The sequence below is a fragment of the Micropterus salmoides genome, unplaced genomic scaffold (assembly GCF_014851395.1).
Source record: "Micropterus salmoides isolate LMB-PRFRI ecotype aquatic unplaced genomic scaffold, ASM1485139v1 Ms_hic_scaffold_6, whole genome shotgun sequence".
NCBI classification, from domain to species: Eukaryota; Metazoa; Chordata; class Actinopteri; order Centrarchiformes; family Centrarchidae; genus Micropterus; species Micropterus salmoides.
The window spans coordinates 8,117,078-8,132,137 of record NW_024044348.1 but is presented as its reverse complement, the minus strand read 5'-3'; the positions used below and the strand labels follow the sequence as shown (position 1 = coordinate 8,132,137).

The 15,060-nt window shown below is 40.5% G+C and overlaps 1 long non-coding RNA gene across 2 annotated transcripts; it reads left to right on the top strand.

Moving 5' to 3' along the window:
• Nucleotides 1-1,631: 1,631 nt before the first annotated feature.
• On the top strand, nucleotides 1,632-3,257 carry LOC119890325. 2 transcript variants are annotated; one of them, XR_005442217.1, is made up of 5 exons: nucleotides 1,632-1,844; nucleotides 1,990-2,126; nucleotides 2,220-2,391; nucleotides 2,601-2,737; nucleotides 2,838-3,257. It is a non-coding gene; the product is annotated as an uncharacterized LOC119890325 (long non-coding RNA). The 2 variants fall into 2 exon arrangements; XR_005442216.1 differs by having other exon boundaries at nucleotides 1,633-2,126.
• The last annotated feature ends 11,803 nt before the right edge of the window (nucleotides 3,258-15,060 follow it).

Below are 15,060 nucleotides of genomic sequence, written 5' to 3'. Positions count from 1 at the left end.
TTATGGCACTCAGTACTTATTTGTGTTATATTATATTGTAGAGCACCCTTGATCCTCATCTGACTATGGCTTTGTAAACTTACCCATGATGTGGTTTATAATGGACTGTGGTACAGAAACAGTGACATTTTACACACTCTTGGCTTATGTTTTCCATGTTGTCTGTCGGTGATCATACTTGCACTAGATGTGATAGTTTTTGGGATGTTCAATTTATTAGGCAAGATGAGCAAACCCTACAAAGATGTAACACATTGTGGATTACAGTACAGTAATGTATTACAGTCATGTAGCACTTCATTTATTGAGGCTGCTGCTGTTTCTCCAGCTACGAGACAGGTCCTGCTACATCAACTCCCTTGACCAAAAGTCATGCATAACAATATATTAATTTTGTCCTAATAGCTTTGATTAAAAACATGAACTTTATGATTAGTGTGTTATTTTATTTTTGGTCTATATATACTGTTGAATGAGCCTATGTGGGATTCACACAACTTGCTCTGGTTATTCTTTACAGAGATGAGCATCTTGATGTCATTCCAGAAGCCACAGAAATTCAGGGCCTTGAACAAAGGTAACATGTACACATCATAACTTTTAGCCCTGTATTGCTTTTCTCCAATTGTAGCATTGTTGTGGAGGACTTGGAGGAAAATGTTTTCAATGACCCAATGAACAGTGTGTAAATAGTACTTCCTAATTACATGTATTATTTTTCAGTGACATTATTTGAGAACTTGTTTTTATCCGAAAGTTGTCATTATGTAAAGAATTGATTGGGCAGATAAAGCTTCATCTTACTCCCTTGAAAGAGATGATGGACAGAATGGTTTCAGCTCTGATGAAGAGGATCTTCCACCGATTTCTATACAGTGTGTTATTTGTCAGTCTCAATTTGCAATTGTTTTGTGGTGTTTGTTTCCGGGGCGGCTGTGGCTCAGGAGGTAGAGCGGGTTGGCCGTTAATCGGCGGTTCAATCCCTGGCTCCCTGGCAAGATGCTGAACCCCGAATTGCCCCTGGCGGCTATTCCGCCAGTGTATGAGTGAGTGTGAATGTTAGTTTCCGTTTGAGCACTTAGGCTCAGTGTATGAATGTGTATGACTGGTGAATGCAGATGTAGTGTAAAAGCGCTTTGAGTGGTCGAAAAGACCACACTTTCACCTCTACACACAGACTATAGTTGAATGCCTGTATTTTACAGTAATATTTATTTTTCTCTTTTCAAGGCAGCAAAGATAAAAGGAGAGTCCATCCTCTTCAACTGGCTGAAGGACATAGTCAACCATTTTCGGTGGTGTTGCAAGACTGCCGACTGTCACGCTCTGCCGGTCGGCCATTCTTTCTGTTGCACTTCTGAGTTTAGTATCTGCCTTATAGTATGTTGGGTTTTGGGGGTCTGTCTTGTCTGTCGTCTAGTGTTCGGTAACCCTTGTCATGTCTGTTACCCCAGTGATCCCTCTGCATGTCTGTCTCTGTTTTCTGACCACCTGCTCTCTTTCTCCCTGCCTGTGCCTCGTTAGCCTCATGTCTTTCACCTGTGTTGCTCCCGCCCTGCTCGTTAGTCCCTGTGTATATATATATATACCTGGTGTTTTCTGTCTTGTCTTTGTTGGGTCATTGTATGCTGTCTCCTGTTGTCTGCCTGCTCCCTTTGGATCGCTGTTTGGACTACCTTAGTTTTTGGACTCTGTATTCAGCCACTTACCTGTAAGTGTGCTTTTGGTTTGTTCATTAAAACCCTTTGTACTGTACCTCCTCCAGCCTTGCGTCCTGTGTTTGGGTCATCCAACCTGCCTCACCCACACCAAACCGTGACACCGGCACACGTGGGCAGTTTCTTGTAAGCACACAATTTTATTATATTTTTGAGTAATTTCATTAATTGCTATATTAAGGACATTTATAGTGCATTTTTATGTTTTGCATGCATTATGGGTTGGCATCCTTCACTATGTCTGCAACATTCACACCTGGACTATGGGAAGTTGCAAACACAGGCACCTTGAATCGGATCAAATGCAGGGAAAGATGTGGATCAAGAGAGACTCCCAGTGCCACAAAGCTTTAGTGGACATAGTTCTCGATAAGAGGTGGCAGATGTTCACAACTATCTGCGATTCAGGTAGTGTGACTATACTTTTTCACACTGATGTATAAGTAATATTTATGCTTACTGCTCATGTACACAGAAGTATGTATTTGTTTGTTCTATCAGATCGACTGCAGACCTAGAGTCATTCCAGAATCATATCCTGATGTATGCCAGCAAGCGCTATGCTTTCAGCCCCTCAGTTTATGTGACTTATGTGACAAGACTTCTGCTTGCTGCTTTGGACTACAATTTCCACCGGAACCGACCAACAATGAAAACGTTGGACGGCAAAGATGTACGTTTTACACTTGTATAATAATCCCATTCATAGTACAATATTCAGGCCATGTTTTATATGCAATTGATTGTCTTTACACAAGGTTTTCTTGTTCTACTTACAAACTGATATTAAATGGTTATAATGTCAGTTTCAAAAGATTGTATAAGAACGGTAGATACAGCGTACATGTCTTGAAATCTGAAAAAACCTACGATACACTTCAGAGTTGCAAAGGATTGTGGAGTGGGGATGCCTAGAAGGAGGAGCCTTCTCCCACATGACCCCAGACAGCTTGGTTTGGTGCCCCCCATACCTGCACCAGCCACAGCAGACTTGCTGCAGAGAAAAGTCAGAGGTCTAGGTAAGTTACACAAATTTGTTGTACCATATTACATGTCACTGAATGATATTTACATTACAATATAGTCTGTAACTATGTCTGATGGCACTGTCTTCAACAGGACCGTTATTCCAACCAGCATCTGATGTGGAAGGATCCCCACATCAGATGAAAATAGATCACATTGCATGTGTCCTGGTACTTGTCAGGCAGGATCACGAGGGGAAGAACTTCCGTTCACTGACTCCTCAAAAAGAGAAATTAACATTAAATTCTGTTCCTACCCTCCTCCAGTGGTTATTTCATGTTTTTCCAATTTGTACATGTTTCATCTTAAGTCCACTGTGACCAGTGCATATTTTCAGTAGGTAGCCTAAATCAGTTTACAGTTTGAACAGTAATGATAAGTAAGGCTACAGCTGTCCCCTATTATGTAAATATAAAGAACTAAAATTGGTATTGGAAATGTTATGGCAAAGTTTGAAATTCTAAACACATGTTCAGATGTATATAATGAAAATAAAAACACCATGTGCTTCTATTTCTTATTTTTTCGTTACCATAGAACTGCAGGTGAACAACTATAACTACATCAAATTTAAAGGATGATGATAATAAATCAAATGTTAACTATGTACATTTGTTTGTTTGAGTATTTGTGTGAAACTGTATGACCATGCCAGAGGGCCTGGAAGGAAATTCAGTCCAGGAATAAAACCTGTGTAGTGTCCTTGAGGATCAGGGAACTTGTCTCTAATCCTTCAAACACAACAACTAGGGATGACAAGTTGGTTTCCCTGGCCTAAAGCTCCATGTTGCCAATAGATGAAGTGTGTGTGTATAGGCACCATAGCAGTACTCCCTGTTGTCATCCCCAGATGTTGCCTAATGCCGTAATGTCCTCCCGGTACTGCCTGTGAATGCGAATAAAGCCTTCAAGGCAGTACTGGGAGAAGTGTGGCAGTAGGCTCACACAGTTTGCTTGCTCCTGGCCACAGCATTTCCCTACAGTTACCATAAGTACACCAAGGTACTCCTGGCACTCCGGCAGAAGGTGGGGCACCATGTCTGGGCTGATGCATCATCAAGGCATCAAAGACCAAGCCTGGCTGCCTCTCCAGCAGAAGGGTGGAGAGCTCTCTGTGTTCTTCAAGGGTCATCTCTTGAAGTCTGAAGAAAGAGGACACAGGGAAAAATACTCAATATGCAATATTCTCTGCTTCAATACTCTGGTTACTGTCTCAATGTTTTTAAGATTGTATCCATTCCAAATGAAATATACCGGTACTCATTACTATTATTTAATGCACTACTATTTATCATTACACTTCTGTTGATGCTGTAAATTACTTTACATGTCCACATTACCTTTATTTAGATTTTATAATTTTTATATTTAATTGACATGCAAGCTTAGCAATTGTGACCAAGAATTTCCCCTTAATTCCCCTCAATAAAGAATTTGTGATTCTGATAAAATAAGGCTTTATGACATGATGTTGGCTACATGGTACTGCATATTAGGGTTTACAGGCTGGCCAGTGTTTGCTCAACTTGTATAATATGGCTTCATGTAATCATTGTTGCCCAGTAAATGACATTTTACTACTATCTAACATTACAGTACCAGGGGTACATGTGCACAGAGCTGCTATGTAAATAACATTATCACTGTGTGCTGGGGTTTGTCATAAAGTGCAAACAGGTCAGAATATAACGTTACAACAACCTTATACTGTAAATACAAACCTCTGTAACAGCCCTCAGGTTCCTTTGGAGGGCTTCCAATCTTTCTTTGTCCTCTATTGAGCCATCACTCTAGGTAGGTCCTCTGCCTCTCCTTACCATGACTGCACATCCAACACCTCTGCCTCTCCGCCCTCTTCCTCTCCCTCTCTCTCTTACAGTTATCTCCGGTAAATGGACTTCTGCATTTAGATCACATTGACATGTGCTGGTTCTGTCTAACATTAGCTGCTGCTGCTGCTTCTTCTTCTTCTTCTTCTTCTTCTTCCTCCTTGTGCTTTTATTGTCAGTTGGCAAACAACGAATTGGTGCGTTACCGCCACCAACTGGTATGGAGTGTGTATCAAACCTTTATACATCTCTGATCATGGAGAGAAATACTTCTGTGAGTGATTAGTTGGACTTAGTGGGCGGGCCACAACACGTTGATTGACAGTTAAGGAAGAGGAAGGAAAAAGCAATACACATAGGTCTCTAAGGGAAAAGCAATGACAATAGGTCTCCTTGGGGAAAGGCAAATGTATGTATTTATTCTTTTATTCATTCATTCTTTCTTGCATTTATTTCCCCATTTATTTATTTATTCTTTCATTCAGTTCTGTCACTTTGGATGTTCCATAGAGGTCAACCTACTCAGAGTTAACTCGGGGTTATCAGGCAAACTCAGGGTTGACAAACTCTGGCCTAAAAGGGGTGCAGTTTTTTAGCAACAGCACATGCTCCGTATTTCTCCAGAGGAACGCACATTTATAGTGTCAGGAAATGATGAATGTAAAGACAAGTTAACAGCTAAATCTAATATCTTGGCGGATGACAAAGCCAGGGAGGCTTGTTGGCATCGCATCGAGTATATTTGTAGCCTAATTATCTTCACAGTGTTCTTATTGTAGTTTAAATCTCTATTATGCATTTTATGGGTTCTTCTTTTATGTGTAAAATAATTAAGGTACAACTGCACATAAGGTCCATTGTAATAAAAAAAAGGAGCCAGCGGAAAGGGGTAATAATCTGAGAGAAAATTTAATTTCCAAGATTAATCTACATGTAAAAAAACTTAAATATTCTCTGACATTATAGTCACACATTTGAGAGAAACTTCACTTTGCAAGGCTGCAACATCACACACACATCTCTGCCGTGTAGTAGGCCCTGTGCATACATTGGAAAATTATATTAAACTTTGCAATCAGATTTAGCAGTGAGGGAATACTTGTGAGTTTCTCCCACAATAACTATCATGCACCTTAGAGATTTTGCCGTGGATTGGGCCTACTCACACCAGAGTGATTTTCGATTTTTTTGTGAAATTAATTTTTGTTTCTTGGTTTTTTAACACCTCACCCTGACTCCCTATTTTTTGAACAGGTAAAACAGTCTATCTAAATATGTGAACACTTAGGAGAATTCAATTATAGACTACAGATGGGCTACATCTAAGAAACTATCCCGTTAATTTATTAAGATTTCCTCTCTAAAATTCAGCATTATGGTTAGCATTCATTTGAGGTTCATTTGTTTAACTCAAAACTGCACACCCACACATTATCTGTGTTAAATCAAAGAGCCAGACTCCCACTTCACCCCCCACCCATCGCTTCAGTGTAAAAACTAGACATTGCAACAGTTTAGTTCCCAATGTGATCACTTCCTCTAAGAACATGATCACCAATGATCATAGCTGAGTTTAAAACACCCTCTTTTAAGATTTCTGCCCACACAGTTTGAAGCTTACTGAGTCATGTGATTTCTGGCAGCATTGTCCCACTGCTCTGGTCTAAAACTCTGAAACAGATGATCTGAAAAAAAAAAAAAATTAAAGCCTCGGCCCAAAATCAGTTCAGGTGTCTTGAGTTGATTTGTAGTACAGCACAATTCTAGGTTATTTGCTCACATCTAGCCATTATTGTTTCTGACATTTATATCCTTATTTTCACTAAAGCCTGCTACAACTGCTTGGTCTAAATAGCTGACATAAAAAAGCATTACATTTTAATGTGTTGTTTTACAAAGAGACAATAATAAAACTGGTCAACAAAATGAAAAGCAATCAGCAGGATTCTTACCTGTCGTGATCAGTCAACAATGCATTCCTATAAAATAAATTCATAAAGTCTAATTGGATTTCAGGGAAGGTTAAATTAATAAAGATACTCCCATCTATGCAAAGCTAGATGGAAATCTGAGATTTGTGCGTGTGTGCGTCTGTGCAGAGAGGAATGTGCGTGATGAATAATTTTTAATCCGCATTTCACTGTCTTTGGTGTGTGATATCTTAAGTGGTGAAGGAAAATTAAAATTCATTTAGAGATAGTAATATTATGCTGTAGAGCCAATTGGATTTGAAAGTCATTTGGGTGTGTTTATGACTGGAGGATGATGTCATTGGATGGAATGTGGAGAATAATCTTGCAGTATCACTATTTAGCAAATCTTGTTCAAATACTGTACCTCACTTAGGCTTTAACCTTATTTCTCGCTACACAGCACCGGTGGAGTTCAATCTGATCTTTTTGTAATATGATAATGTGGATATCAGAAAATTGGCTTTCCTGGACATTGTGGCTTAAGATTTGGGTAATCCGATGTAGAAGACTATTTCAGATACAGGAGGACTAAAGGAAGAGTAAAGGAAGTAAAATCTCAAAAGAACCAGGTTTCAGGGAAGACCAGATTAAAATGGAAGGAAGGCTTAAATCTCCGCACAAAATCCCACTTCCCTTCTTCATTTAAAGATGTTACTGGCAGTGGTGGTTCTAGACCAGGGGTGTCAAACTAATTTTCACCAAGGGCCACATAAGCATTACAGTTACCCTCAAAGGGCCAGTTGCAACTGTAAGACTGTATAAACGTAACTACTCCTTAACATATTGTTAATTAACTGTCTCATTATTTGATTATGTATTCAAGTTAGCCCTGCGATGGACTGGCAACCTGTCCAGGGTGTACCCCGCCTTGCGCCCGATGTCAGCTGGGATTGGCTCCAGCCCCCTGCGACCCTGTACGCAGGATAAGCGGTTGACGATGGATGGATGGTATTCAAGTTAAGGACATTTATCGGTGTAAAAATATAGACTTGAGTAAGAAAATTTCTCTGCGTTATTATAACATAAATAAATAAGTAAATAAATTTATCAGATTTAAAAACCCTCATTATCCATCAATCAAAGATCAAACATTTCAAGTAAATAACAAAGACAAATATCATCAAACATAAGCTTTTCCAGTAAATTTTCACTTTTTCACAGTCAGAGGTGCAGAACCATGGTAAAACATAATTGTGAGCTGCTAATAACAGATGTTGCATTTGATAAAACAAACAGTCCAGCTGCACACAGCCTTGCAGAAGGCATACATCCAACGAATGAGAGATAGTTTGATTAAATGGAAAAATGCAGACGTATAGGCTACTGTAGCCAAAGCCTAGTTCACACTACACGATTTTAGCCCGATTTGCCACTCGGCGACTGTCGGGCTGTGATCAGGAGTAAATCAGCGGTTGATCTGCAGTTGCCAGTCGTTGTGTGTGAACTACTCAACAATGCGTCAAAACGGCTCCCCGAGACATTTCTGACACATGCCAAATATCTGGAAGAGTCAGCCGACTCGACATCCACATCCAGCCAATGAAACCAGGCAGCTGGCAGAGCGGGCAGCTACTTTTTCACTGCAAAACACTTTTTACTCACCTCCAGCTCTCTCTGTAGCTCAGACAAGCCCTGCTACCTGGGTGTGCTAATCCATCCTTTCACCCAAATTCTTTGTCTTTATAATTGCTGTCTTTATAATAACAAATAAAGAGCTGTTTTGTCTGTAGGTTTGCGTCATTTCCCGTTTGACTGTGACCCCCTGTCACGATCAGCCACGTAGTGTGTGTTATTTTAGAATTTACAATCATGAATTTTTAAAGATTTTGCGGGCCGCATAAAATGACGTGGCGGGATTCAGCCTTGAGTTTGACACGTGTTCTAGACCAATTTTACTGAGGGGGCCAGGCTGGGGCCAGTTGTTTTGTCAGAGGGGCATATTCAATCCAGGCCAAAAGAGACAAAGGCAAAGTTCAAGCTTTCAAAATGTCTTGTTTAGTATATAATGTAATGTTTTTTCCTCTTTGATAAAACTTATAGTTAGGGCTGCTCAGGTGAGTCCTGAACCATCCCTTAGTTATGCTGCTATATGCCTAGACTGCCGGGGGACTTCCCATGATGCACTGAGCTCCTCTCTCCTCCTCTTTCTCTCCCTCTGTATGCAACCTCATCCCATTAATGCATGTTACTAACTTGACTTCTCCCCTTTCCCATAGTCTTGTGCTTTCTCATCCCTCTCCTCTCTCCTACTATCACTTCCTGCAGGTGTTTCTGGCTCTGGAGCTGTGGAGTCTGGATCTGTGGTTGCGAGTCACCTGCTGCCCCCGTGTTCCTGCTCGACACCCTCTGCTGTAATTATTGTTACTAGTCCTATTGTTATAATCATTAACATTACGATTATTATTATTAACACTACTGTAGATATCTGTACCATTATTCATTAAGTGTATAGCAACATCACCTTTAGTGTCTGTACCTCTGTGTGTGTATATTGTGTAGGCTGCCTCCCTCCCCTCTCTCTCTCCTTCCATCCCTCTCTCTTTTTCTCTCTGTTCCTCTCTTGCCCTCTCTCTCTCTCTCCTTCACCCCCAACCGGTAGATGGCCGCCCACCCTGAGCCATGGTTCTGATGGCTCATGGTTCTGCCTCTTAAAAGGAAGTTTTTCCTTGCCTCTGTCACCTAGTGCTTGCTCTTGTTGGGAATTGTTGGGCTTCTGTAAATGACATCATAGAGTATGGTCTAGACCTGCTCTTTTATGAAAAGCGCTGTGTCATAACTGTTGTTGTGATATGGCGCTATATAAATAAAATTGAATTGAATTTTTGTATGTTTCAGTAACTTACAGTTATTTGTTTCAGTAACAGGATCTTTTCAGTAACTTAGTTATAGTTATTTAAATTATAATAAACAAAAAAAACATTCCTGTTAACGTTAGCTCAAGTTACAGTACATTCTTTGATGCAACACTTCTTTGTAAGGCTTAATGAACAGAAGAAGCTCTAGTGAACAAGACATTCTCTGGATCCCAGATTGTATTTTGTATCACACTATTACTTTTGCTAGGAAACAACAAACGTCTCCATATTCACCCCTGTTATTAGTCATGATGTGAAATATATCCAAAACAAAATACTTGATAGTAGGCCATCATCTGTGCATTGTGGAGGGGGATACATATTTTGTTAGACTGCATTTCCAGCCTGGTAGGACCAGTAGGCTACTGTTATTGCTTTTTGTGTATGAAAAGGGGTGTTGATGGCGCTATGGATAAGACACATACCTTTGGTGTGAGAGACCCGCATTCAATCCCCCACTGTGACCATCCACCAATGTGTCCCTGAGCAAGACACTTAACCCTAGGTGCTCCGGAGGCGTGCGACCTTTGACATATATTGCAATTCTAAGTCGCTTTGGAGAAAAGCGTCTGCTAAATGAATAAAAGTGCTGTTTAAATGCAATGCATTATTAAATTGTTTTAAGGAGGGGGACTCCTTGAACAATTTCCAGGAATATCGAAAGGTTGTCCATGCAATGGAAACGTGGATTACAAGGACAAATTTGTCTACAATGTTGAATTCAGTTGAATGTACATTTCGAGTCAAGTAGATGTAACGTTGAGGTGAGCTATGTGTTAAACTGATTACAGTGATCCTGATTTTACAGTATCAATGGTGTAGATATTTGTAGGAGCAGCTTGCTTGAAAAAGGTGACAGTCTGTCAAGATCTAGCTTCCAAACAGTAACACAGATGACTAAGTGATCAACTACGTGGTCAGTTATAACATCGTCAGACTATCGCAAAATAAATGTTTGCTTTACGAGGGAAACTGAAACTGCTCATTTTGCTTAGACATTCTCAATTCAGTGCAATGAATAATACGAAGTTCAGTAACACGTAATGTTAACGTTAGCCTATAAAGGCGTACTTATAATTCACGTGCTAGCTTGCTCTGCAAAAACCTCGTTGATAAAACAACACTAAAACGATAGATGAAACAGCACACGTTATATTTTTCATTGACTTTCGTGAAGTTGAAAGTCTGCCTTCAATGTTCAATGCACACATGCTCCCAGCAGGGGGGACACTTTTTTATCAGGGATAACTACATTGGCGGTGTATCGTCCTAAAGGATCTGACTAGTTGAGACACATTTGTTCCGCCTTTCACATCAGCGCCAAATCGTCACAAGGAAGATATATTACTATGATTATTGTAGACTTTTCTTTCAGAGGGTGGCCATAGGGGGGTCCAAGGTCTATGTTACAGGGGCACTGGCCCCCGTTGGCTCCCCCCCAAAACCGCCACAGGTGCCTGGTCAAGCTAAAAAGTGCAGGAAGCCTACAGATGTACAATAAACCATATACATCATATGGCCAAAGGTTACACGTGTGAGTTTAAGCATGTCCTTCTAAAACCATGGACAGCTGTTATGACAGTTTCTGAGAAGGCTTTCTGTAAGATTTTGGAATCTTAAAGAATTGTAAGATTGTAGGGATTTTCTCATTTAGAGGATTAGTGAGGTTGGCATACTTGGTGTTCCAGTTCATGCCAAGGTCAGGGCTCTGTTCAGGTCAGATAAACTCTACCACACCAAACTGGGAAAACCATTTCTTTAAGGACTTTGCGATGCACATAGGGGAATTGTCATAGGGGAATTGTCATGGGAACCTACTGATGGGCCTAGACCAATCCTGAAAACAGCCCCAGACAAAAAGTAAACAAGTACTGTATGTAGAGGACTTTTTTGTTGTCCATTATTTTCACAGACAAGGTCGTGAAAATGTTTGTCATAATCTATAATTCCCTGTTATTTTTGATGAGAAGTACAGCCTATTTAATAGCATTTATTGATCACAATAACAATTAATACACATAATCTACAGATTATGCATTTATGGCATGGAGAAGATGAACAGAAACACTTTTCATGTCACCACACGAAGCAGGTAATGAGCAATGATTTTTACCTACTTTCTGCCACTTGCTTCCACTTCAACATTAGCTGCCACTGGCTAATGTTGAATTAACAGTATTGAATGCTGTCTGTCACCCTGCACTACATCATTCCCTGTTTTTTCACCTTGTTCATCAACCACAGTGTAATTACTGGGCTTTCTAAAGAAATGTCAGACAGTCAGCTGCTGTGACATTTTGTGATAGCAAGGCTATGTAGCGATATAGCCTAATATTGCGATTTCTAAAGCCAGGTAGACAACGAGGTAATGCATGCAAGATCAAAGACATGACTGCAAGACATTAGCTAATTAATATGCACACTTGCCACAAACTGGACAGGGGTTCTACTACAGGTGGTCTACATGTGGTTGTTGACAGTGTAGCATGTGAATTACTTACTTAAAGTTACTGAATATTTGGTTAACGCAACCCCTGACTATATGTGACTATGTGGCCCCTGTATCTGGTCCAAGTGGAACTAACAATTTTAGTGTTCGTATTTTAACTAGGGATGTTGCCATAAAAACTTGCAGCGCGGAACATTTGTTTCCCCATCTGGCAGTGACAGTAATTACTAAATGTATACAGAGACATGTATCTGTTCAGCCAACAAAATGACCTGTGTCTGTATTCCTGTAGAAGACCAGAAGTGGGCATGGTTTATACCAGAGGTCACTTAGGCGGACTGCGGTCCGTATCCGGACCCAGCGGCCATATTGTCTGGACCTGGACGTCCAGCCGATCTATTATTGAGAATTACGACCAAGTGACGGAGCGTTTCTATTTTAACCCGCGCAGCTTTTCTAGCATTTACTGTCCTGGTTTAGCGGCACAGGAAACTCACAGACCAATCGCATGTGCTCTAATCGTCTCATGTGATGCTGCTCAGCCAATAAAATCTGTGCATTGTTAAGCATTGCCAGAGCTGTTAACAGCCCTGAGCATTGCGAGTGGAGTCCGCGAGTGAGATACAGAGAGGAAGAGAGGAGAGAAAAGAGACTTCACATGGCTTTTAACCAAGAATGTACAGATTCTCACATGTACATTCTTCCCACTGGCAGTTCAAAACCGGAGAAGAGGACGCATTACAGCTGTTCATTTGCTAAGATGTGCTGAGTGTTAATTATAAAATATAAAAAAAATATATAAATTGGTTGAGACTGAACTTCAATCACTAAAAGCTACAGTTTTTATTTTATTTTTTCTGAAATTAAGCAATAAATAAAATTTATTTTAAGATGCACATTTACAAAAACATTTTTTAAATGCAGCCTTTAGATTACTTAAATTTAGGAATTATTATTAGAGTAGTTATTATTTATTATCCCTTCAGTTTTATGTGAAAACTGACTAAATATTGTTGAAATAGTATCTGATTTGACAATCAGTTGTTGACTAAATACATATGTTGATACAACTAGGTTATACGTTATGGTAGGCTACTGAATAATAATGCAAGTTGATGTTCCGGACCTTTGCTTGGTGAAATTTTCTCTAACTGGACCCCTTTGAATTTTAATTGAATACCCCTGGTTTATACAGTAGTGATGTGCAGATCGATTCTTAAGTATGAATGTTTCTGATCCCAATGTTTCCTGCTCTAGGATCAATTGTCATTTAAAAGGATCAATAAAAAAACAAGTCTTTTGTTTTTTTCTGTTTTAAAACCAAAACAGAAAAATATTGATTTTGAGATTTAATGTGTGATTTGTGTAGCTTTGTGTGACACTTGATAAACCTGCAGCAGATACACTTGGGGATGGCGGTGCCTGATTTTGTAGGCTAATTAAGATGAGCTTGATCAACATAGCCTAAGTGGAGTTTTAGTTAGAAAAACTGGAGGCTCAATGTTCAGTTTGTAACTCACTAGCAACTTGGACAGGAACAGAAACGCCTCAGAAGTCGCCTGAGAATCCTCTGGTTTTTAAGATTTATTCAGTATCAAATTAATTCAGTGGTAGTTTTTAGGACATCCAATGGTACACAGCAAACATGAACTGTTATTAGTTAATTCGGTGAGCTGTATATTAACGAATCATAGATTAAAAGGTTCGGGTAATTTTCACTCAGCCTCTCAAGGCTACACTGTTTTGACTTGAGCTTTATTTTCTGAGATGGAGCGTAGGGCGAGAGAGTGGCGGTCTCGGGAGCAACCTAGTGCGCCGCAGGTGATCTCTCTGGCTGGATGAAGCCTGAGGCTACTGATTTACGCATGATCCATGATCATAGGCTACAGAAAAATAGAGATGAATGGCAAAAAGTAGCATATTGTTGATATTTTAGAGACCCCCCCAAAGGATTACAAATCATGTTTTCAGGGGAGCTTGTAGAGACGTAGGTCTACTTCATCTAGAAATTGGAGAATTTTGAGTGCTTGAGTGGCTCCTCCAGCGACTCGATCTTGCAAAACAAGTAGCCTAAATATTCTCATAGGCCTATTTCTTTTTTCGTATATGGCTGTAATAGCTAGGCCTGTAGTGCTCACTTCTACAATCATATGTACCATATGATATGCGACTTGAAAAGAAATAGCCTTAGCCTAGGCCTATATAAAATAAAATAAATAGATTAAATATGTAATATTGACCTTTTGTTTCACACGGGTTCTGGCCCTACATTCACCCCAACCACATCCTTACTCAGTCTTTTGTGTTAAATATATGCCTGCCTTTACCTTCACAACTGACGCTACAGGGCTTCCCCCATGCACTGCCTTGACCTATGAAGCTATAGGAATCCCCAGTGCGTTACAAACCGACACTGATGGGCCTTGACAATGTGTCCATATGTGACAAGTCGGGGAGTGACAACGGTTTGTAGGGATACTGACTCTACACTGGGTGACGCTGGGTGTTATCAGTCTGAATGCACAACACCTGTATGCAATTAGACTCACACTACTTCACTGAAACCTATTACTGAAGCGTCTGCGTGAGCGTCGGCTCCTTGCGTGAAGACCTACTTGGGTAAAGACCAGCAAGTCTTCCTGTGCGAGTCCACCGAGCAAGGCCACCTACAAGAGTAGCTTCTTTCCTTTTCTTAAGCACACCTACTCACCTAGAGCTGCCGGCTACAACTACACTCAGGCCATGTGCTACCATACTATTCCTCTTATCTCCAGTGCACGCAAGAGTATCGTGCCATTAGGCACAGTAATAAAGCACTCCTCAAGCCTTTAAAACAGACACCGCCCACATCTGTTTACTTCTCTGTTGGGTCATGGAACTGCCAGCCTGCAGTCAACAAAGATGACTTGATCACTACTTATGCTAACGCATTATCTCTTGGGCTACTGGGGCTCACTGAGACCTGGATCAAACCAGAAAACACAACTACCCCCGCTGCACTGTCCAACAATTACTCTTTCACCCCCCACCCACACCCCTCCCAGATGGTCGGGGGGTGTGGGTGCCAAATACTTCTCTGGCTTCAGGAACCTTCCCAACCACTTTCAAAAGGGCTCAGGTTACACCCTTGCTTAAAAAGCCCTCACTTGACCCAACTCAAGTTGAGAACTATCAGCCAGTTTCTTTTATCCAAAACTATCGGGAAGTCTT